We start from the raw sequence: 21966 nt of genomic DNA, 5'->3' as shown, positions 1-21966 counted from the left end.
AGGCAGAGTGGAATTACCCCACAAATGCCTCTCCTTCTGATGGTGTGATAAAACAGGCTGTTCAGCTGTTTATAACACCAAGGTGAGTCAACTTTGGTATTATAAAACAACACTCCCGGGATTCACTTGAAAAAGAGGGGACTGAGAGAGTGAGACTGTCCTTGTGGCAAGCTGGGTTCAAAGAGCTGGTCTGTCAGTGTGTGGGCAGGTCTTTGGGCTATTTTGGGCCTATTTTTATGGTATGTGGGGTTATTTTGCTGTTGACATCCCTGATATTGTAACAATTCATCCAGTCTTCCATATCTTGCAAAACATGCATGCAGTGTGTCTTTACAAGTTTAAAACTGTCACAATTTGCAAACATGGGCCTTTTTTTAGCTATCTAATTTGCTAATGGGGGCCACTTTTGGCCTAGCTTTGAAGGACCTCTTTGCAGACATTTTCAGAACCCCATCACATTCTCACGGCCTTTGAGGTTGGGGAGAGGCTACTTTGGACACTGCAAAACTGCTAAGCTTTATACCAGCAAAAGGGTGGTGTAATATTGCAGGGATTTCTACCTCACTCAACTGCTCTGCAAACCTGTACTCCAAGGAGGAGATCACAACACTGTTGAATGAGAGGTTGGGAATCAATTGCATGAGATATGTCCCTTTAAGTGCGAGCTCTGCTCTCTCTCATTACATTAAATCGCTCTTATGTCACACAATTCATCTTCCTCTCTGGAAATAAAAAGATTCCTTGATTATGTTCGCTGTTCTACAATATGTTTGTCTAATCCTACCCAAATACCTTTTAGACTCTACAGTAAGATTTAATCACAGAACAAAAAGATGCCTATCTCAAACACAGACACTTGAAAATTAATTTTAGATCCGTGTTCTTTTGCACAGATTCTGTCATGATTCTTGTCACAATTGATCCTAAAAATTCAATTTTGACTTTTCATCTTATAACACTATTTTTATCTGTTTTGTCTACTTGGCACAAGGTGTATCTTAACAATTATATTACTATTTAGAATGTGTATGAAAGCTTCCATTGATCTTTCTATTCTCCTGTTTTATTTACAGCTGCCATCAAAAGGAGAAACAATTTAAGCCATTGAAAATGAAATCAGATGACGGAAGATTAAGACCATAAGTGTATGGAACACCACCTAAAAGGTTGGGGAATTCTTTTATAGACGATGGCAAAGCCTGCAGATGCATCTACACCTACAGCTTTTTGTTTGAAATCTGTATTTACACATGTGTTACATAGGACTCTTCTGTTTATGGGTGCTAGTTAGTTGTGGAACACCGGGTTGCTGAAGTACTAATGATGTACATTTGTGCTCTGTTTATGTTTAATTATTTCAATTATTTAAGAGTATCATTGTGAGCAGCTTTTATTCCAGATGCAGTAAAATGAGAGTACTGGATATGGTCACAGAGGCACCATTTTGAGTAGCAGGGGCTTTGCCATAAAGATTAGTTTCCACATGAACTCACAAAAATCATAATAAAAAGTAATTGTTCGAAGAAATTGAAAACTTACAAAATCATCTCAAATTACCTCCTTTTAATGGCCGTCCATGAACGACAAGTAAAGGCTATAGCAAAAAAAACAAATCAATGGGTACCAATGAGTAAAAGGATTTACTATATGCAAATGTTATAATGATATTTATTACCACTTCAACTGCGACATCACTGACCATATTGATGACAGTCAACAAAATGTCGCGATACCAAAGGGAATGATGGATGGAGCGCTTAAGCAAATCAAACACTCACCCCCAGTCAACCAATCTGGGTCCAATCCATCATCATTCTTTAGCTCACTCCACCACCCCAGTTCAGACATGGTCATATGCAAATCAGTCTGGCCCTGTGCCTCATGGGAACAGTCCAGCCCAAACAGCCAAGCCATGTCTTCCCTGGACCGGAAACAAGCATCCTGGGACCGGTTTCAGGTTCATAACCCTCATCAGTCAGGCTAGCTTGAATCCAGTGGCAAAGTGAGCAAGGGACCCACGTCTGGGCATACCCTGCCAACTTAGGGCGAACAAAGCGATACCAAAGGGTATGATGGATGGAGCGCTTGAGCAAATCAAACACTCACCCCCAGTCAACCGATCTGGGTCCAATCCATCATCATTCTTCAGCTCACTCCACCACCCCAGTTCAGACATGGCCATATGCAAATCATGCTCTCCATGCCACTGGAATCAAGCTATCCTGGCTGAAGAGGGGTGAAACCCCGAAACCGGTCCTAGGATGCTTGTTTCTAGTCCAGGGAGGACCTGGCTTGGCAGTTCGGGCTGGACTGTTCCCATGAGGCACTGATTTGCATATGGCTGGGTCCAAACTGGAACGGCATGGTGAGCAAAAAAACAATGGATTTAGGCCCATATCTCTGTACTGGGGTGAATGTATGACAATGTTCTGCATTCTGTCCATTAACTGTTGTTTTTGCATTTGTCACCCCGAGTGGGAAGGGTATGCCCAGACGTGGGTCCCTTGCTCTCCATGCCACTGGAATCAAGCTGTCCTGGCTGAAGAGGTGTGAAACACTGAAACCAGTCCTAGGATGCTTGTTTCTAGTCCAGGGAGGCCCTGGCTTGGAAGTTTGGGCTGGACTGTTTCCATGAGGCACAGGGTCAAGACTGATTTGCATATGGCTGGGTTCAAACAGGAGCGGCATAGTGAGCAAAAAAACAATGGATTTAGGCCCAGATCTCTGTACTGGGGTGAATGTATGACAATGTTCTGCATTCTGGCCATCAACTGTTGTTTTTGCATTTATCAACAAACGTCGACATCTTTTCATATATCATATCAATGCCCCCTATCTGCCAAACTCGCAATGAGGACTTATTGGCCTATACCCTGGTAGTAATCACAGTAATAGACTATGGGCCTTATTTACTTTTTGGGGGAAGGGTTTTTCTATCACAAACGAGACAGATATCTTGTCTGCTGTTATAGTCTTTAGCCCTTGCCATATGGCAGGCGGGATAGCTACCATGTTTTGACGGTGTATCCCATCTTGGCAGTTCAGGCTGGACTGTTCCCATGAGGCACGGGGTCAACGCTGATTTGCATATAGCTGGGTCTGAACTGAGGTGGCGAAGTGAGCAAAAGAACGATGGGGAATTCAACCCAGATCTGTGACTGGGGGTGAGTATCTGAAGAGTTTCAGCGCTCAATCCATCATCTCCTTGTGTTTGCGGTGTATGCCATCTGCAAAACTCTAAATAGAGCCAGAAGTATTAAGATCAGTTTATGTAAATAAATTTACATAGGAAGGATAATTTGCGTCCTTATTAATCATCAGGCCCTATCTGTTTGGTGCAAAAGGGCAATTTCGAACTATGTCCTCTTATTACTGTGGCCCAAAGCAGAAAACGTGCACGAATGACTCTGAAAAGTTTATTTTAATAAATCTGGATTTACACATACATAAATATATTGTATCTAGTAACGGTTGATGAATCGAGAAACAAACAGCAAAGAAAAAGAAAGTGGACAAGGTTTACACACACTTCACTGACATGTATAAAAAAATGTATCCTGCTAAGATGTCTTCTTGATGGACATCTGAACATTTTAAGTGTGAAAGGGCAGATTGACTGATTCTTGGCTTGTTTTAATTGATTTGCATTTTCATTTTTTTTTGTCTCCAGGTTTTGCTGTCTTTCTTTTAAGGTTTGTTGTTATAGGGTACGGGAAGGGTAATGTTGCAAAGCACCAGGATTTATAAAACCCTTATGCCAGGAATCCCGTGGGATTTTCATAAGAGTGTAACATTTGCAAAACACTATTAAGACATATTTAGCTTATTCATTGAACTGGAATTGCCTTAGTTGAGAAATTAGAACCTTGCCAGGGGTAATAAGAAATGAAATTTTCATTTTAATGTGCAGACTTATTTTTACATCTGAGGGAGGTGATACGATTGTGAATTGACTTTTCAGTACAGAACAATTTCGAGTTATCATGCTGGTCGTGTAAGTGTTGCAGTTTTCAAATATATCTAGCTTTTTAAAAACATGGTGCAAACGCCTATTTACAAGAAACCTGCCCCTCCTTCGCCCCAAGCCCCTTTGATGTAAAATGGCTCCAGAGATCCATGGTCAGCGTGTGCCATTCCATTATTTCCACTCTTGGGTGATAAATTGTCCCGTTCTACAAAAATGCAGACTTCTAAAAAGTCAGACGTTTGCCATTACTGTCACTGAGAAATATTTGTGGACGCCTGCGAATTTGCCGTGAACTTCACTTTATCACCTTTGTCATTGTTCAATGGAATAATGAATATTACCGGTAAATCCAGGCAATTCAGTTTTTGTATTTATATGTTAGGTCCTGCAAAGCATATTGTGGGACGATATTGCGAATAGCTCGAGGCAGGGGACTGTTCACTGCTCGAGGATACATTTGGTTTTGCTTCAGGAACATTGGTTTTTTTACTGCTTTAAGAGTGATTTGTTAGTGCTCTCACCCACGTCACGCATCGAATGTAGGGAAAAGTAACGCGAGACCACAAATCATTCTTCCACGGGCACAATCAATGTAAAGAACATTCGTCTGTGCCGACAATAAAGGAGATGGTGGGAGATGCATTCATATCAACGAAAAGTAATAGGAGATACTTGTCAGGAAATAAATCATGTCACAGTGATTCATATTTTTTTCAAATGACAAAATGAAAAAAATAAAAAATTGCACAGCGATAAATGGTTTTCTGCTGTTCAACACGTGAACATCTACAGTTGCAGACCTTCAGTTGTGCATGTCCATGTCACATGCTAACAGATATATGATAGGCAAACATGGTGTGGTTATTAATGTATTCAATACAATGCCTGTTATGGTGCTTTTGCATGGATATTTTATTACATTGGCCGATCTTTCATTCAGATGACAAAGACATACCTTTGTTAATGAAATCATGTAAAGTGTTGTGGTTGTCTGTCTCCAACTTAAAAACCTGAATAGTGGAGCACAAGGGGCTGGAAACCAAACATTTGAGTGAGGGTGAGTCAGCACAGAGCTGAATAGAGAGATCTACATGTAGATGGGTAAGAGGAGTTGCACCTGGGACCTGAATAGGGCTGTGCCTTCCCTCCACAATGCCGGTCGTGCTGCTGCTGGGGCCCAGGGGGAGCTACCATGAGGGCTTGCCTCCCTGGGCCCTGCATTGACCTTTTCATCTCTAAGGACTGATTCTTTGTGCTGCAGGACCTCTGCCTGCTTCTAGCGCCTTGTGAGCGCTTGATTTTGAAGGGAGAGGAGAGCGTGGGCTGTTGCAGCGCGGTGCTGCACATGGAGATAGAGGGAATCCCGGCGTGAGGGATTCCCCGTGATGCGGCTGAGGCGGGAGCCCACCCCTCATTCTTTATGTATCGAGCGGGAGCCCACCCCGCTTATGGATTATTCAGAAACACAGGTGCCCACCCCGCTTTTGCGTATTTAAATTACGGGAGCCCACCCCGCTTGGATGCCGCGATTATCCGAGTTGTGGGTGCCCACCCCGCTTATGCCTTTGTTTTTATTGCGGGTGCCCACCCCGCGATTACTGAGAAAATCACCGCCGCGACCCGGGGGAAAGCTGAACGGCAAGCCAGGCACTCTGCCTGACTGGAGGCGGGGCCAGCTGCATATAGCCGGAAGCGGAGTGCCGGTCCCGAGGCCTGGAAGGAGAGACTGGCGCAGAGAGAAGCGGGGCTTCGGCAAGCTGAGGGGAGCCCCGGCGCCCAAGTGGATATCCGGATCCTGAGCCCTAGTGAGTAGAGGCTTAGCCAGAGGGTGGTGGTGCCCTTCGAGGCACCGAGCCGGTCCTGAGGCCTGAGGGGAGAAGAGCCTCCCCCGCATAGCCTGGTGGGCGTCCTCGCAGCGATTTTCAGTACAACGGGGGCATTTTAAGAGGACGGTGCCCTATTGGAATCCATGTGCAGCGGGGGCATTATACAGGACAGCATCCTTCTGGTGATTGCCCAGACAGTGAGGGACATAGTTGGAGGCAGTGTCCTCTTTGATGGCTGGCGCGCACTCGCGCATCATGAAGGGGGCTCAAGAGGCACCGTGAGTCCCTGACCTGATTGGGGGCACTTTTGTCTGTAATTAGTTACTTCCCAGCGGCACCGCAGTTAGCAGGCAGCTGCATTGTGGGGGCAGAGTTTGTTGAGGAGCCCCAGTGGGGGTTCAGGAGGCACTGTAGTGCCAGCCCTATTCTTTTCCTTTGGGACATTTTTAGGAGAGGCACAGTCAGTGCCTAGGTCGACGTACTGCTCTACAGCTGCCCAGCAAGTGGTGGGCAGCTGCTACGTTAAGGTTTGTGCAACTGCGCACTGTGGATTGCTGCATTGGCAGCCAGAGGGCTAATGGGATCACCCTGGAGAAGCCCTAACATGTCTGGACATAGGGCACTGGCGCCCCAGTGAAAGGCCCGATGGCCTGGGGTCAGTTCTGTGGTTAGGCCTAATAGGTTTATTCCTAGTATGGTACCTGCCTATGATTATGCTTATGTCTGACCTACCTGTATTATGGCGTAATCTGTTTAGGTTTAGGACGGTATGGCATAATGTGTCTATGCTGGTGAGGTCCCTGGCGTAATGGGGTTATGCTTAGGAAAGTTTGGGCCTAATGTGCTAATGCCTAATGTCATGCTATGATGTTTTGGGGAGGACCTATTTGCGTAATGTGTTTATGCTTATGGGGTTGGTGCATAATGTGTTTATGCTGGTGAGGCCCATTGCGTAATGTGTTTATGCTGCTGAGGTTTGGGCCTAGTGTGGGTTTATGTCTAATGTGATAATGCTTAGGTCATTATGGTACCAGTAGTTACTGGTTGTGGTTTGCATATACTTACCTGTATTTGGATGATTCTGACCGTGGCCCGATTGGCCCGGTCCTGTATATAATCCCCTGTGAATATTGCCCGTGCCAGTTGGCACAGTATAAATGTGTGATTATGTTTCTAATGTGTATTAAGACAATACAAAGGCTATTTTTTTTATATAACCTTGTGTGGAGTTTCTTTTGTGGTGTGCCTAATGTGTTGCTGCTGTGTTTGTGTTGCGCAAACGCTTTACACATAGCCACCGGGATAAGCCTGACTGCTCGTGCCAAGCTACCAAGGGGGTGGGCAGGGGTTATCTTTGGCGTTTAACTCCCTTTTCTGACTAGAGTGGTAGTTTCTGCCTGGCTTTGGCGCAAGCCTTAGCCAACCAGAAATCCCATTTCTAACAGTTGGCTTTGAGGATGAGTGTTGCAGAAGTATGTTTGAAGTATGGCTATAACTAAGGTTAAGCTTAATTAAATTAGGGCGTAACTATTAAATAATTTAAATACATTTTGACAAAGTTTTTTAAATTATGTTTGTCTCTATGGTTAGAGAAATACATATATAGCTTAAAACAAAAGGATTGATTGTTGGGATTGATTGTTTAGCTTGTTGTAAGCACTGAAGTTGTGCATTTAACTGTGTATTCTTCGAGACATGCATTGAAAAGAGTGCCATAGGTGGAATTGAATAGGATAGGCTGCTTTGGTATGTAATCTGCATAGCTGGAGTGGAGTTCATTTTAATTTTTTTTAAAAAGGGAATTTAATTTATTTGAGTTAGCATGAGGAAAATATGCGGGTGAGGAACGCTTTGTGTTTATGGGCAACGTCTACGTACAAATAGTTATTGTTTAAAGTCGGCCGCTCATTGACAGCGAGGCGCGTAATGTTGCCCTGCTCGTTGTCAATGAGACGTGCGTCGATGTGTGCAGCATAGTGGTAAGCAGCAGAGCAAGGCTTGTGCAAAATCCTGGTACTCACAACACTTGATGCCTCGTGCTTAGAAGTATTGGCTGGTTTTGGTTCGGACACTGCTGGCTATTTTGATTTGAAATGCTTGGGCACTAAGATAGTGAAGGCAACAGCCATATTTTGGGAGTAAAGTATGCCACTTTTTTTACTGTCCGCTTCATTCTTTCTACAAGTGAAGGAGATAGGCGGTGCTTGCTGGTTCTTGTGGTTGTAAGAGGAGAATTATAGAGAACCTTGTTGAATTTTAAGACAAGTTTAGGTCTACATTTGTGGCAGAATAGAGCATTATGGACGTGAATATTCAATTAGAACGGTCTTTGGAGGACAATTTACAGGATCATGTAAATAAGGTGTTTATTTCTTTGGCTAGCCAGTTGGGTAAAAAATTGGATGACTGTATGGAATAATTAGTAAGGAAATTAACACAAATGAGTATGAACAGGTTTTGTCTGTGGATGAGGCTGCCGTCAAGGAATGTGGATCAAATGAGGGCCACAAGGTGTCCTAGAAAAGAAAACATTTACAGGGACATATAGAAAAAAGCAACATTTTGAAAGGACACAACGGTCCTCAGGATAAAAAGAAATAGGCAGCAGGGAAGGCTAGAAAGTCTGTAAAAAGGAGTCACAGGGCTGTTGTATGTGATGAGTCATTGAGTAGTGGTGATGTAGTGATTACTTGTTCATCAGAAATGGGGCACACCGATGATGAGGTGGATAAGAAAAGGAATAAGAAAAGTGTGAAGGAAGAGGAACATATAAAAAATGGGAAAGATCCTCTTGGGCAGTACATGTTTGAGCCTCACAAAATTCTGAACCCTTTGTCACCACAGCGGGTTCCTGCAGATCATGTGGCGGAATATGTGGAGTTTTTGATTAGCCGGGAGATGCCTAAGGAAGTGAGAACAAGGTTACGCTTGGAGTGTCCCAGGCCATTATTAGCTAAGAAGGTGGCATACACTCTGGAATAGGACGCCAACATGCTGGCTTTCCTGAACAAGTCAAGATGTGACCCAAGGAGAGATCTAGGCAAGGGTTTGAAAGGCTGCCAGGACAGATTACTTGATGATTTTGGGCCATAACCAAAATGTTTGACATGTGAGAGGAGACCTGTTTACAGGAAATATCTATTGATGTACAGGAAATGCGCCAGTGGGTGCAACGGGCTATATGTTTGTTTGGAAATTCTAATGCAGCTTCATGTGTAGAGTGAAGAAAAAGTATCTTAATGAAGATAGATCCTAAATTGGCAGAACTTGCAAGTGAGGAGTCAGGGCAAGAGGACAATGGATTACTCTTCGGAGAAGAGTTTGTTAAAGAAATTTCTAAACATGTAGGAGCTTTCAGTTCTGTCTAAAAGGTTCAGAAGGATATTAGGAAGGTTTTTGGAGGAGCCTGGAAAATGCAGGGTTGATTTCCCGGCTGAGGATGGGGACTCACAAGAGCATCATTCTCATAAGGATATAGACCCTCAGAATACCGGGGAGGAAGAGGAAGATTAATGGGAGACAAAATGGCAAGAGAACAACCAGGTATGTTTGGAAAATAACCCATGTGAACCCCAACAAAGCTGGGTGGCATACTCGCCCACTTTGTGGAACGATGGCAGGAGGTAACGGCAGATGCTTGGGTTTTGTAAACAGTACAGGGTTACGGTATAGATTTTGTAGGGGTACCAGTGCTGGTAAAGTCGCTAAGGGCATTCAGTTTTACAAAAGAGCAAACAAAGTTGGTGCATATGGAAGTAGAGGAGCTATTCAGGAAAGGAGCAATAGAAAAAACGTGCAGCGATTCAGTTGGTTTTGTGAGCAAATTGTTTTTATTGGAGAAAAAAAGACAAGGGTATGTGGTCCAATGTGGAGGTTGAAGAGTCTACCGTTTGGTCTGACATCGGCAGCATGGTGCTTCACAAAGGTGATGAGACCGAATATGGCTTGGCTAAGGTCCAGGGGGGTATGCTTGATAGTCTATTTAAACAATATTCTGATTATGGCAGAGAGCAAGGAAGTAGATCAGGAACAAATGGATCTAACAGTTCTATGGCTGGAAGATCATGGATTTGTAGTGAACAGGAAGAAGTTATGTTTAGAGCCATTTCAGGAGATGGTGTTTTGGGGCTTTCAGATTCAGATGCTGACGTTACAAGTGCAAAATGTGAAGAAAAATCCCAGAGAAATAAAGATTATGTTACAATGTGATTGAGTGTCTTTATGGCAGATAGTGAAGATGTTGTGGTGATTGTCAGCATCAATTCAGGCAATAACTTCTACCTCTTTACACTGTCAAGCATTACAGAGGCTGAAATCAAGGTATCAACACAAGGGAGTAGGGCATTCAAGAAGGCTGAAATGGATATGGCAATGAAGGAAGGGCTAGAATGGTGGTTAGGAAAGTTAGAGGCATGGAATGGAAGAGCAAGTTTTGGCAATTAAGTCAGATGCCAGCCTTCTGGGTTGGGGAGTGAGATGTGGTTTACTTACAGCCGGAGGACAGTGGATGTTACAAGAGACGGAAATGTATATAAACTACCTGGAGTTGCTGGCAGGGCCTTTTGCTCGGAGGTGTTTTGTTAGGGACAAGGCAAAGTGCTGTGTGTTGCTGAGGATAGACAATGTGTCTGGAGTAAGGTATGTGAACATGTTGGGAGGTCCTAGTACCAAGGCTTTGGCAGGCTTGATGATTTTTTTTTATTACTTTTGTCTAAGCCAGAATAATATGGTGCAGGCCCAACATATTCTGGGTCAGAGCAATACAGTGGCAGACTTGAATTGTAGGAGGATGAGGGAGTCCAGCAATTGGATGTTAAAAAGAGAGGTGTTCAATCTTTGGAGAACAGATGAGGCCCATTGAAGGTAGGCTTGTTTGCAAGTAGGTGGAATGGACAGATTCGCAGGTTTTACAGCTGGAGACCAGATCCGGAGGCACAGCCAGTGGATGTGTCCCTACAAATACGGGGAGTAGATTGCGGTTATGCTTTTCCTCCGTTTGCTTTGAGTCAGAGGTTTGTGTTGAAAGTAAGGAGAAAGAGGACAGAGTTTTTGTTAGTAGCTCATTTTTGGCCATCCTAAGTGTGGTTTCTGGATTTCATGGAACTGTTAGTAGCTGATCCAGTGCTTCTTCTGGTCTCTGCGAATCTGTTAGTTAATCCTGTGGGAGAGAGTCATTATCTGGTGCCTCAAGGTCAGTTTCATTTGATGAGTAGGTTGACTTTGAGAGTTTTGCAGGTGTTAAGCCTATCGTCAGAAGCTACGAAGCTTCTTAAGGACTCCAGGAATGTCAAACGCATACAAGTTGGAATGGAAAAGATGGGTATGTTGTTGCTCTTCATAGGATTTGGATACCATTTTTGTACCTGTGGTAAGTGTAGTTGATTATTTGACTGAGGTCTATTTTCCACAGCAGGGCTGGGTAGAGAACCACGATTTTACTAAAAACAAGGAGGCTAATGTTATCCCTCCCTACTGACGGTGCCCACCCTTTAATATATATTTTGTGTTTTCAGGAAACAATGATTACAGGAAGTAATTGAGAGGATTGGAGAAACTTGGGTCGCATTCTACCATTGAAGAATAAAAGAAAATTTAAAAGGAACTGTTTCTGTTTATTCGCAGCAAACAAGAGGGACGCTGGCTGCCTGGTTGTTGGAAAAAGCCCTTTTTGCAGGGTTATCCCTATACGTTTTGCTTCTTCCTCCTATTTTTTCCTGACCTGTTGTTGTTGGTTTTAGGACTCTGGGAACTTTACCACTGCTAATCAGTGCTAAAGTGCATATGCTCTCTGTGAAAACTGTTATTAAGATTGTTTATCCATGATTGGCATATTTGATTTACTGATAAGCCCCTAGTAAAGTGTACTGAGTTTGCCAGGGCCTGTAAATCAAATGCTACTAGTGGGCCTGCAACACTGATTGTGCCACCCACATGAGTAGATCTGAAAAGGTAACTCAGGCCTGCCACCGCAGAGTCTGTGTGCAGTTTGTAAACTGGCAAGTGCACCCACTTGCCATGCCCTAACCTTCCCTTTTCGTACATGTTAGTCACGCCTAAGGTAGGCCCAAGGTACCCCTGTTGACAGGGTGCAGTGTATGTGAAAGGTAGGTCATGCCCTTATGTGTGTAACATGTCCTGATAGTGAAATGCTGCCAATTTCGTTTTTCACTGTTGAAAGGCTATCATGCCCATAGGACAGAATGGGGTATGATTTGTAACATTTTTCAAGCATATCTTCCCATAGGAATAAGATAGAAAAATTGTTCCATCCTGTGTGCCTCTGCCTGTTTGTGGATTGACTGTCTGGTTTCAGTGTGACAGAGACAGAGGATGTGCATTCCCTTTAGAATGCCTCTGGGGGGTTGAGGTGTGCCGGGCCCTTCCTAGATGACTCAGCCCTGAGCTGAATAGACCCTGGCTGCATATAGAGTGGTGGGAAGAGACTTACCTTGCACCTAAATGGAGCCTGTCTCTCTTGCACAATGCTGTCTCCACCTCCTGTGGTCATGCTGCACCAGTGAAGGCAGAACTGGTTTGAACTGGGCTCAGAGCCCCCTTGAACAAATTAAAAAAGACATTTTGGGGTATAAGTATCAGACCCAAAACCCTAGACTTTAGATCATTCATGGAATTCAAGAGGAACCTTTGCCAAGGAGAAGAGCTGGAGAGACTGAGGAGAAGTATTGCCCTTTTGCTGTGTGCTGTGTGGGGTTGGCCTGCATTTGCTGTTTCTGCCAAGGAAAGGGGAAGGACTTTGCTGGGTGCTGTGTCCCCTGCTTGAAGAAAATCTCCAAGGGCCTTTGTGTGCTGGCCTCCTGTTCTGAAGTCTCAAGGACACAAAGACTTCACCCCCAGCTCCCCTGAGCTCTGCTGCTGTGAGTTCTGACCTGCCAAAAGTGGCTGTGCCAGTTTTAGGCCTCTGGAGGTTGTTGCTGCTGTTTGGGAGCTGGAAGAAAGAAGAAACTTAAAGAACTACAGGAATCGATGCATCGCTTTTCTTGCGGGTGTTTTCCCGATGCATCTTCACGGTGCGAGAAGAATTTCCACGCATCGCCGGGCCACTGCGAAAACCGACGCAGCACCTGTCGCCACTACATGAATCAACGCATCAAGGGGTTGAGGCTGAAGAGGACTGACGCAGCGCCGTTCGACGCCGATGCTTCGATCGCCGATGCATCCCGGATTTCCACGCATCGTACCTGTGCGGCAAGATCTTCCGACGCATCACCTGCTGACCGGAACCGTCACGATGAATCGACGCATCACTCCCCATACAGACCGGATTCGACGCAACCCTTCTTCTGCATGCAGCGGGACAGTCGCATCGCCTACCCAAGGTCTCAGGAGTGTTGCATCTCTTTGTTTTCTGACTCTGAGGCTGTTTGGATTTTGGAACTTTGACGCATCTACAGGTACTTTGGTGACAAGTCACGCATCCATAGTTTTCTATGGTACAAGTTCTTGAAACCTTTTGAAAGTCATATGTTTAACTGCATTTTGGATTTTTGTCGTTTTGGTCTTGTTTAGTTTAGATAAATATATTTTATTTTTCTAAACTGGCGTGGTGTCCATTTGTGGTGTTTTCATTGTGTTACTGTGAGTCTTGGTACAAATACTTTACAAATTGCCTTTGGTATAAGCCTGCCTGCTCGCGCCAATCTACCAAGGGGGTGAGCAGGGATTATCTAAAGTGTGTATCCCCCTTACCCTAACTAGAAGCAAGGGTCCCTATTTGGACAACGGTACCTACTTCTGCCAACTAGAGACCCCCAGATCTAACACTGGTTCATATATTTTGAATTGGACGTTGTTAAGATTCTAATTTCTTAGTGTAATGTTTTAGTTGCTGCTGTCTGAGTGGCAATAGAGAGCTATGCGTAATATTAGCCTCTGTGTCTTTAATAAAATCATGATTTTCTACCCACCTCTGCTATGGAAAATCTTAATTATCTGTCACCATCATAATATGAAAGCAGTTTTGTGGGGGTGGTGATGAGTGACAAGAATATACGTCCATAATTAGGCAGATAGACTGTAGTTGAGAGAGAGAAAGAGAGCAAAACAACACCATAGTACAAAAGAACATCACAATAACAGCAAAACAGCAATATAACACAGAGCAGCTCTCAGACATTAGATTAATAAATTGAGAGAGGTGACAACCACTAATTTAGTAAATACAATCTGAATGGGCTAAAACACAATTCTGACAGAATCTCTGCTAAACCCCGACTAAGTATGTCACACACTGCAGGCAATCCCCAAAGAAGTGTGTGTTTCTTTCCAGCAGTATCAACAATTTTAAAGTAAAGGGCACAGCAATATACATTTGCCAATCAATTTGGAAAATAGAGGACACTTTAATTAGCAAAAAGACAACAAAATCATCATACAAGGGGAATGATATATATATATATATATATATATATATATATTTTAAGTTTTGAGGCAAAACATGCCTAGAACAAGTAAAGAGCTGTTGAAGAACAACAGTTCACAGGGACTTATGTGAGGTTTCAGGCTGAATGTGATGGAGCGCAGGTAGCATACAGCAAACAGTTCTTACCAGTCAAAGTTTTTGCCTTCGTACTTCTTCTCTGAAATGGAAGCCAAAATCTATCTGCTGGGCAAGGTTAAATACTATGTCTGGCAAGAATTCCCCAATGTTCAAAACATCTTGTCAAGCTCCAGATGAAGCTGTTGGTTTTGACACTGTTGGATAATGGCCCTCTCTAAATGGTCACTCCTAACTATTTGCCTTCCTCCTCCTCTTTTTGCTGAAATCTTTTTGTTGGCCTTAGGACTATGAGTACTTTACCACTGCTAACCAGTGCTAATGTGCATGGACTTGGTGTATAATTGATTGGCATATTTGTTGTACTGGTAAGTCCCTTGTAAAGTGGTATGCCATATAGCCAGAGCCTGTACTTCAAATGCTACTAATGGGATGCAGCCCTAATTGTGCCACACCAGAAGTAGCCTTTCAAACCTGCCCCGGCCTGCCACTGCAATGCCTGCGTATGCAATTTACTGCCACTTCAACTTGGCATTTAAACGACTTGCCTGGCCTTAAATTTCCTTTTTATTACATATAAGTCACCTCTAAGATAGGAACTAAGGGCCATATGTAGGTAAATAATTTTTACCGATTCTTAAATACCGAATTTTACCGAATCGGTATTTAAGAATCGGTAAGTTATATGTAGGTCAAGATTCGGTAAACATTACCGAATCGGTAAAATTCGGTAAACATTAATCGGAATTTACCGAATCGGTAAATACCGAAGTGGTATTTTCCGATTCGGTAAATACCGAAGTGGTATTTTCCGAATCGGTAAATACCGATTCGGTAAATACCGAATCGGTAGTTCAAAAACACATGACTTGAATCAGCCAATCCTGTGCTACCTAAACCCCACCCAACCAGGGAGTGGCCACACCCAGGCAGGTGCACACAATCAGCAGACTCTGGAGAGTTTGGGAGTGCTGAGGAGAGGAAGAGAGCAACTGCCTGATTCAGCCCTGGAGACTGCAAGAATGGCCAGCCAGGACACAGAGAGGGAAGGAGGGGAGAGGAAGCGAAAGCTGAAATTCAGCCAAAAGGAGCTGCAAGTACTGGTGGAGGAGGTCGTGAAGCAGCACCAGAAACTTTTTGGGAAACTGTCACAGCAAGTGCCTGAGTCAGAAAAACGAAAGATCTGGCTTGGAATCCAGGCACAGGTGAATGCCATGGGAGTGACCCCCTGGGACATCGATGTCCTGAAGAAGCGGTGGTACGACATCCGTATAATCACAAAGAGGAAGGTGGCAGAATTAAAAAAAGAGGCCAGTCAGACAGGAGGTGGACGCAACAGGGCACCAGCCCTGACAGAACTGGAGGAGCTAGTGGAGACAACGATTGAGCCAGAAAGCATCGTGGGGATTGGGGACGCTGACAGCTCCGCCAGAGGCACCTCCAAACAAGGTAAGACGCTTGCACAGCAATGTGCCCCCCCCTACCCCTATCCCAACTCCCCAAATGTGCTATGAGAATCCCACTCCAGTACAGGTATTAGTGCATGCCTGCAATGCATCATGGGAGATGTAGTCCCTGAAAGCCCAAACATGATACGATTAGCACAGAATAATAGGGCATGTGACACACAGTAGCGAGAAGCAGGCAGAGGACATTGAGATACTGTACAGAAAATTTATTGTCATGTCATCAAGACAATGCTTTAGGTACACTTAGCTGCTGTCGCTTTTCTGTCCACAGGCACTACTGCGCACAGAACTGGCCATGACAAGGGAGAGAGGGCACACCACAAACCCAGCACAGAGAAGGCCACCACCAGTACCGCCCAGGGAACGGCACCACAGGCAGTTACACCACCCCAGCCAGCATCGCCGCTCCTGCCAGCATCCCCAGTCCTGCAGGTGTCACCACCATCTACACCACCTGCATTGCACAGGTTGAGGAGGCGTCCTGCAGCCAGGTTGGATGTGACCGACTCATCGTCTGAAGACTCGAGGGCCCCGGAAACGTCCACTGTACCCCAGGATGTAACCCATGCCAGTGTGCCTTCGGACTCTGAGGGAGAACACACAGTTGGCAGACGGCGCCGCAGGGCTCGGCCGCAGAGTCCACCTCCCCTTGGGCAGGGCCATGGAGTGTTCTCAGGTCTTGAGGGGACCATGGTGAAAATACAACGCATCCAGGCAAGGGCAATGGTGTCGGTACAGCGACAAATTCGTGGCCTCAACAATACCTTTGGAAACATTGAAAAGGGCATCAGCACCATGGCAGGGGGCATGGCTGATATGGCAGCGGGCATGCGGGACATGTCCCAATCCATCATGCTGCTGTGCTCAAAGTACGATGAGGACAGGGCAGCACAGCGCAGGGGACATCAGAGAAAGGATCTGACCTCGAGGGCAGTGAACCGGCTGGCGACTGCCACATCGCTGCTCTGCAGGCGCTCTGTGGTGATGCAGGAGGGCCTTGCACACTGCAGCACAGATGTGTCCAGGGGGATGGTTAGGGTCACGAGTGCACTAGAAGTGCTGCTCACCAGCCAGTCTGCAACAACTGGCGCTTTGGATGCTGGCGACACAGAAGACACGACCAGCAGGAGCAGCATAACCCCCCCTGTCCCAGACACTCGTCGGAGCAACAGGCGTCAACGTGGTGCCACTGGTACCCCAGCCAGTGAGGACGCCCCCTCAGTTCCATCCCGCAGTGGTGCGCGTGGGCGCAAACATTAAAGCGTCAGGCAAAACAATGACACAATTGGGTGAAGTAACCCTTAACTGACAACATTTTATTTTGCATTGTTGTTGGTATACGTTTTCCTTTGTGTCGTGGCGTAGTGCTGCCTGATTACACTACGTTATGGCATCCAACTACTGGCTGTGTCCCCTTACTCATTCAGAAATAGTTGCATGTGATCTCTGCCCGTCTCACTCTTCCATCTGTTGCTGTTGGCACTCCTGCTGCGTTGGCCTCTGCCAGTGCAGAATCATCATCATTGTCCTCAATATATGTCATTTCGACCTCTGTGCCTCTCTTTGTGGCAAGGTTGTGCAGCATTGCACAAGTGGCAATAATCTTGCAGCAGAGGATGGGTGTGTACTGGCGTGCACCTCCACTCTTATGGAGGCAGCGAAACCTGCTTTTCAGTAGTCCAAACGTGCGCTCCACCACATTGCGTGTTGATTTGTGTGCCACATTATATCGTCTCTCACTCTGGGTTGATGGGTGTAGGTAGGGAGTGAGGATGAATGACCGCACGGCATATGCACTGTCCCCTAGGTGAGTAAAAGGGAGACATCAGTCACATGCCTCAATACACTATGACTTGCACTAAGTACTATGGAGCGTCACTGTTACTTACCTAGCAGGTATCCTTCTCCAAATTCTCCCGCAAGCAGTCGTGTGTAGATTCCACTGTTCTGGAAGATGTAGGAGTCATGGGTGCTCCCAGGGAATTTGGCAACGATATCAGTTATGATGTTCCCGGCATCGCAGATTACCTGCACATTGATGGAGTGGGTGGACTTTCTGTTTCTATAGATGTGCTCAGTGGCAGCTGGTGGGCAGATTGGGATGTGTGTGCCATCTATACAGCCAATGACATGGGGGAACTGTGCCATGTGATAAAAGTCAGTTTTAGTTTTCTGCAGTTCAGCCTGTGTGTTGGGGAAGCTGATGTAGTGGTGCATTCTCTGCATCATGGCATCCAGGAACTTCCTGAAGAAACGGGACAGGCAACTCTGGGATACACCGCCCACCGCAGCTATCACCCCCTGGTAACTGCCAGATGCAAGTAGGTGTAGGCTGCAGAGAACCTGCACATGTGGTGGTATGGCATGCGCCCTTCTTGTTGGCTGGTCCAGGAGTGGGTGCAGGTCCCTGATGAGGTCCATGATGGTTTGGGGGTGTAGCCTGTACCTTTCATGTATCTCTGCGTCAGTCAGTTGGAAGAGTGTGATGCGCTGTCTGTAGATGCGTTCCTCCCGTCTCCATATCCTCAGTCCTGCTGCCTGTAGACGTAGCCGCCTTGCAATGACATACAGAGCGGCCATGTTGTCCATGCTGTTGCATTTTGGGATTGCTTATATGCACTGTTGATGATTACCACCTGCTTTCTATCAGTGTTAATTACCGACTCTTATTTACCGATTTTCAAGGATTTCTTAATTACCGAATTTACCTACATATCTTTTTCCACATTACCACTTCATATTTACCACTTCATATTTACCGAATCGGAAATTATGTATTCGGTAAATTTGAAGCGGTATTTTAGAATTCGGTAAATTTGAATCGGTATTTACCGATTCATATTTACCGAATATGGGTTTTTGGCCTCCTACATCTCAACTATCTAAATACCGGTCGGTAACGAGTTTTTTTACCGATTTTCGTCCGTTACCGACCGGTATTTAGCTACCTACATGAGGCCCTAAGTAACACTAAGGGCCAGGTGCCATGTATGTAAAAGGTAGGACATGTACTTTTATGATTTGCATGTCCTGGTAGTGACAAACAGCTTAGTTTGTTTTTCACTACTGTGAGGACTACTCCTCCAATAGGCAAGCATTAGGAATTTCTTAAAGCGCTTTTAAGCTGTAATTCCTGATCAGAGAGGAGCAGCTTTTTCATGTTTCATATCTTTGGAATGGTAATGATAAATCCTCCTTACTGTTGAAGTTGGATTTAGCATTACTGTTTTATTAATGCCACTTTTAGAAAGTGGAAATTTCTCTGCACCTACTGGTCTATGTGCCTGACAGCCTATCTCCAATGCATGTATGAGGTGGGTGACAACTACACTTTGTGCACTCCCTATAGACAGCCATAAACACAGGAATATGAAGCTCATCTGCAGTCTGAGTACTCATCTGCATTCATTTGCATTCAGATGAGTCTTCCTGGGCAGGGAGGAATGGGAGGGGCTGACTCTTACACTTCAATAGGAAGTGTCATGTCTACACACAAATCACTGATTTACTCCCCACAGATAGCCTGACAGACAGGACTTGGTTGAAAGGGATTCTTGTGCACTCCAGAGACCTGCTTTTAAGTCACCCCCTACATTGAAGGCACTTTTGGGTATAAATACTGGGTCTATGACCCCTAAAAATCAGACACTTTTGGATCTTGGACTGAACCTCTGTCAGAATGACTGCAGTGCTGCTTAAATGACTCAACTGGACTGCTTTTCTGAATGTACTGTTTAAAGGACTGCTTTCCTGCTTATTGCCCTACTGCCTGCTGCTCCCTAACTCTGCTGAAGGAGAGCTGGACTCTGTCCTTCTCCAAGTGATCTCCAAGGGCTTGCTGGCTTGCCACAAAAGACCTCCTGCTAATCTGCTGGTGCGGCTAAACTCTGCTACCCTTGCCTGAGGAGCCATCTCCAATTCTGGGTCTAAGAATTGGGTACTGCAGCTATTTTCCTACAAAACCCTAAGCATCGTCACCACATTGCTCTTTGACGCAGACGCAGAGGCTGTTTGATGACAGTGGTTCTACAGCTCATGGCCCAGCAATGCTGCTGCACGTGGCTCAACGTCGACGCATTGTCTTCACCGCCACAAAGCTCGATGGCAACACAACCACCTGACTGCGTGAAAATGATCAACACATTGAGCCCTCAGTGTTGACACTTTGCTCCATCCAAGGTAATTTTGGAGTGGGTCCTGCATGGCTTGTGTAGCTGGCTTGCCCTCCATTACAGTTGGCCTGAACCTTTGACCACTAGTGACCTCTAAGCATTGTTTTTGCATTTAATCTTTGAAAATTCATATCTCGACTTCTATTTATTGGATTTTTTTTTCTTGTTTTACTCAGATAAATATTCTCTATTTATCTAAACCTATGTGGAGACTTTTTAAGATGCATTCAATGTGTTACTGTGTGTATGTGTGTTGCATAAATACTTTACACGTTGCCTCTTTAGATAAGCTAGACTGCTCTGTGCCAAGCTACCAGAGGGTGAGCACAGGTTATCTTTTAGTGTGTATCTAGCTTACCCTGACTAGAGTGGTGGTTCCTGCCAGGCCTGGGTGCACACCTCAGCCAACTAGTAATACCATTTCTAACAGATATCAAGAGCTCTGAGGTGGACAAAGCTGGATTTTGTGGCCATAGGGGTGCTTCAATAGTTAGGTAGATGTTGCCACCTTGTGCTTGTCCAATTTTTACCTTCTGTCCTAGTTACTTTTTTGGAAGCCAAACATTTACACCAGGGTGAGGCCCGATTCCTTTATCACAAGGTCACACTAAAACTATTTTCAGAGCAGCAAAAAGCTCTAAGATGGACAAACCCAGTTTCTTCCCCATCTAGGGTGAAACCTTCCTAGGTAAGCCTGAGCACCTTATAATGATTCTCTAAAGGTGCAAACCATGTTTTAGTCCCACTTTTCTCCAACTGCTTGGAAGGTCCCTACCAGTTAGTCCCGCAGCCCCTAGCTCCTCGTGTTAGGCTTTTAGGCACCAGATCTCTCTCGAGCCATGTCTCTCACAGGGTCCAGTCCTCTGTGGTCAACTGAGCCTTTTGAAGTCAGGAGCCCTTCTGCTTCTTGTATCCCTGACAGGCTAACAGGAGGCTACCTACTTGACCTTTGGAGAGCAGTGCCACATCTTGCATGCCTTTAGGAATTAGGAGTGCTTGGGACTTTGAATGAATCCTCTTCCAGCATGGTCTTCTTATGCAGATGGAGTTTTTCCAGATCTAGGAAAACTCAGGTGGTGATTCAGGTGCTAAATATTTCCCTAACCCTAGCCAGTGGCTGAAGAAATTCTGACACCCAGTCCTAACTATTTTCTTGAGTCCACCCAAATACTTTTGCAGTGCTTTCTCTTTGCTGTGCTGTAGAATTATACTATAGCCCCTGCTTCAATATGGCGAACTATTTGGCTCCCAGGCAAGCCTGTCTTAATCCCTTTAGCACTTCCTTATTTGGAGAAGCACTCCTCCCCTCTGAAAAGGTCTAAACTAGTTCTCTTCCTACTTTGACTTTAGCCATTCTATCTAGGATTGTTCCAGGAATCAGTGGGAGAAACCCTCCTTGAATTCTCTAAGTCAAAAGTGGTAGAGCTACCACTGCCCTCTGTTCCATCAGCAGTTTCTTCCAGATAGTTAATCCCTTCTAATTAGTCAGCAGTTAACAATTACTATTTTTCGGAGGCTCTGAGTCTTCTAAGTCAGCATCATTACATCTCCCAGCCAAAGATGTGTATTCTGCCCTGGAGATGAGGTTAGTGGAAGAACTGATTTTAAGCCAGCCCTGGCTCAGGCAGCATGAAGTAAAGTTTTTTCTAAAGTGTTTCCACTCAAGGTGTCCAAAAATCTGATTTCAACATTAAATCAGATTTTTAAAGTTACTTTGGAAATAACTTTGAATAAATTTGCCAGCATCTTCTCAGGTGGAAATATAGAATGAAATATTTTAATCACACGTAGAATTGTCTTGTCGAAAATGTATGTGAACATATACTGTGAAATAACTTTTCAGTCTTCAGCTACTGTGTGGGCACACATTTTAAACTTATAATGTGCCAATTATTATATATTAGACACCCATAGTTGTGTGCTTACAAGTTACACATTAGCAGTAACAGATAAAAATTGGTTTTCCAACATAGCAAACAGGGCCGGACTGGGAACTCAAAGCAGCTCTGGCAATTTT

At 44.9% G+C, this 21966-nt stretch overlaps 1 protein-coding gene across 1 annotated transcript in view; it reads left to right on the top strand.

Annotated features, from left to right (window-relative positions):
• The window catches only part of B3GALT1 (beta-1,3-galactosyltransferase 1), a 1403455-nt gene that overhangs the window by 1125624 nt on the left and 255865 nt on the right, over window positions 1-21966 (top strand). The window contains exon 8 of the mRNA XM_085645381.1: window positions 1074-1166. The gene's annotated coding sequence lies outside the window, so the exon portion shown is untranslated. The remainder of the gene's footprint in view (window positions 1-1073; window positions 1167-21966) is intronic.

The sequence above is a fragment of the Triturus cristatus genome, chromosome 3_1 (assembly GCF_964204655.1).
Source record: "Triturus cristatus chromosome 3_1, aTriCri1.1, whole genome shotgun sequence".
Classification (NCBI taxonomy): domain Eukaryota; kingdom Metazoa; phylum Chordata; class Amphibia; order Caudata; family Salamandridae; genus Triturus; species Triturus cristatus.
Note: the sequence above shows the minus strand (reverse complement) of the source record. Positions and strands in the feature narration are given on the sequence as shown.